The sequence below is a fragment of the Olea europaea genome, unplaced genomic scaffold (assembly GCF_002742605.1).
Source record: "Olea europaea var. sylvestris unplaced genomic scaffold, O_europaea_v1 scaffold2582, whole genome shotgun sequence".
Lineage (NCBI taxonomy): Eukaryota > Viridiplantae > Streptophyta > Magnoliopsida > Lamiales > Oleaceae > Olea > Olea europaea.
Window position 1 is genome coordinate 35967 of NW_019244122.1, and position 3469 is coordinate 39435.

Genomic DNA, 3469 nt, shown 5'->3' on the forward strand with positions numbered 1-3469 from the left:
TTAAAATCATGCCTTCTACCATTATTCACGACACTTCTGCCTTGGAAGAGAAAATTAAGAGAAAACCTATCAATTTCTTCAAAATTCTCCCTGAAATCAACGTATTAGGCTTGAGATTCTTCTCATCTGCATAATGAAGGGCATAGGTTGCCCACGAGGCCTTCATATGGACAATAATTGTATGGAAAATGTGCAAGAAAGACCACAAGAATGTAAATTTTTATAATATATTGTTGGAACATGCTTGTTTCCTCATGGGAATAAAGTAGTCAAAAAAAAAAATAATAATAATAAAATAGATGTTTATCTAAATAATTCTAAGCTGAATTTTTTGAAATAGTCAGTATTTTAATTAGATTCACTGAAACCCTAGCACTTTTGTTGCAATACCTTAACCCTATCCATACCTTTGTCGCAATACCTTAGGCCGAATATGTATGTACCAAACATTAACCCTGGTCTTTTTGCATTCTAGTGACGAACAATGAGAGTGAAGATTTGTTGCAGTTGAGTGCCAGTTAAATGACTCGGAGGATGATGTGGACGATGGTGGTTTTCATTATCAGAGAAATGCACCGAAAATAGTTGTGGTTGGTTTAAATGCAGACCTTAAATTTCAAACAGCTGGTCAAGATAATGGCTCGGAATTGGATGATCCATATTATGCATAGTCTGAAGAGAAGTTGCATACTGATCATTCTTCAGGTGAAGAAAATAATTATCGTTTCCCATTTACGATGATAAGATTGAGAAGTTTAATACACAATTAGAGGTCAAAAAAGAGTTCAAAAACATAGAAGAATTTAAGAAAGCAGTTGGACATCATAGAGTAGTCACAAGGCGTAATTTGAAGTTTAAGGCAAATGATGATAAGAGAGCACAAGGAGTGTGCCAAAGAAAAAGAATTGTAAGTGGAAGATTTGGGCTTCATGGAATAAGAAGAAGGGTTGCGTGCAAATAAAGACATTCATTTCGCAGCACACATGTATAGAGATAGAACAAATAGATATTGTACAGCTAAGTATATTGCTGAGATGTACTTGGAGACTTTCAAGGTTGACCCTGATTGGAAGTCAAAACTCATTATTAAGGCTGTAAGAGATGACTGGAAATTACTAATCAATAAAGTTACTGCATGGCGGGCTAGAAGGATGCGCAAATATTGATTGAGGGCTCTAATGAACACCAATTTGGCCTACTTTGGCTTTTGGTCATGAGAATTTGAGAAGCAATCCAAGATCCACATGTATAGTTACCACACATGAGTCGAAGTTTCAAGGGATTTATATATGTTTAGAAGCTTGTAAGAGAGGTTTTATGAGTGGTTGTAGGCAACTTCTAGGTTTAGATGGGCGTTTTTTGAAAGGAAATTTTGGCGGATAGATGCTTGTTGTAGTGACACTAGATGCCAATGATTGTATTTACCTAGTAGCGTACGCAATAATGGAGACTGCAAATGCTAGAAGTTGGAGATGGTTCGTTAGTCATTTGGGTGAAGATTTAAAGATTGTAAATAGCATTGAATGGACTTTCATAACTGATAGGCGAAGGGACTACAAAAGGTTATTAAGGACTTGAACCCTAATGCTAAACATAGGTTTTGCATGAAGAACATGTATACAAATTTTTTTAGGGTTGATTTTAAGAATTTGGCACTTAAAGGCTACTTATGGAAAGCTGCAAAGTCAACTACTGTGCTTGATTGGAAGTTTTGGATGGATGAACTTGTGAAGGAGATTGCGGATACATATGAGTGGTTAATGAAAAAGGATCCATGTGAATGGAGTAAGTCTCATTTCTTAACTAAGGTAAAGAATGATATAATTTTTGACAATTTATGTGAAGTTTTCAACAATGTAGTGCTAGAGGATAGGGAGAAATCAATCTTGACTTTGTTAATTGACATGGATATTAGCTGCATGAAGAGGATACAATCAAGAAAGGATAAGATGAGAAGAGCCAGAAGACCTTTGTGTCCTAAGATCCAACAAAAATTAGTTAAATCTATGGAAATAGCTGAGGAATGTGAAGTAGAGTAGTTTGGGGCCCATAGATCTATGTGAAAATATCCTACTGGGGAATATGTGGTTGATTCGTCAAACAAGATGTACATTTAGGAGATGAGATTTGACTGGAATTCCATGTGGGCATGGGGTTGCTGTTATACTTAGATAAAGAAGATAATCCTACAAAATATGTGCATGGGTGCCATACCATGCAAACCTATTTATAGTGCTATGAAAATATTTTTAATCCAATTAACGATAAGCATTGTGGCCAGAAGTGAATAATCTCCCTTTACAACCGCTAGGCCGGTTGTGGCGAAAAGGGGGAAGGAAGCAGAAAAAGCAAAGAAGGCAGCAAGAGGATGATGTAGTCACTCATTCTGGTTCCACATCAAGAATGATGAAAAAAGCCATAGTAAAGATGACTTTAGTGTATGTGGTTTAACTGGCCACAACAAGCGTTACCATGATAAGGCAGATACATCAAATGAGGTTTTTGTCTTGTTTTTTCTATGAAATTAGCATGTTTCAAAGTTATATAGTTGAAATTAAGTTTTTAACTATGTTTCTTGATTTCAGGATTGGAATGGAAATGATATCAATCATATAAATCAAGAGAGACCTAGCCACGTTGAAAGTCAAAGTTCAAGGGTAATTTTTTTGGTTTTGTTAATCTATGATTTCCATTGATTTCTCATTAGGTTGAGTCTTAACTACTTTTTTTCTAACATAGGCCAAGTTGGTACCTCGAAGAGCAAACAAGAATTTAACAAATGAAGTGCAACAAATTCCTCCAACAATTAGATACATTTTCATGCCCACACCTGGTCTTGGGATTACAAGTGATGCACAATCTAACAACAATGGTCATTTTCCTACTGCGGTAAGGCAAACGGAAAATATTCCACTAGCCAACATGGTTGACAATTTTTTGGTCTTACAAGCCCAAGAAAATTCAAAAAAGAGGGTTGATAGGGTAAAGCACACAAAAGTGGTCAGAGGATGAATTCCTTTTGCACATCCAAGGACAAGGAAGAGTAGAGCAGCTCACTAGAATTTATTTTTGGTTGGCAACCTATGTCCTTTATGGCTGTACTTTAGGGTCGTCATGGAGGTTTTTGACAATGGACTATTTCTTGAAATGTAGTTTAACCATCATGGATGAATGTTTTTTTGAATGAATGGTTATATTCTAGCAATTTACTAGTTTATATTCAAAGCTGGTTCTTGGTGTTGTTGCGCCTGAATTTTGGTGCCGTTGCATCAGTACCCGATTGTCAGCATTAGCTTAGCTGATCCTCAGGCTGGTGCATTAGCTGATGATTCTGGTGCATCAACTAATGTACCTGATTTTGGCTAATGCACAATCTAATGCACGGTTGAGTTCACTTGAAGAAGATTGTCATTTGTAATTCAAATGCTGCATCTCTTTCAGGATTGAATTCAAATTTTAATTCTAGTCT

The 3469-nt window shown here is 36.1% G+C and overlaps 1 long non-coding RNA gene across 1 annotated transcript; it reads left to right on the forward strand.

Moving 5' to 3' along the window:
* The first annotated feature begins 333 nt into the window (after nucleotides 1-333).
* On the forward strand, nucleotides 334-3130 carry LOC111382912. The gene is made up of 3 exons (XR_002700637.1): nucleotides 334-2498; nucleotides 2586-2657; nucleotides 2740-3130. It is a non-coding gene; the product is annotated as an uncharacterized LOC111382912 (long non-coding RNA).
* Nucleotides 3131-3469: the final 339 nt, after the last annotated feature.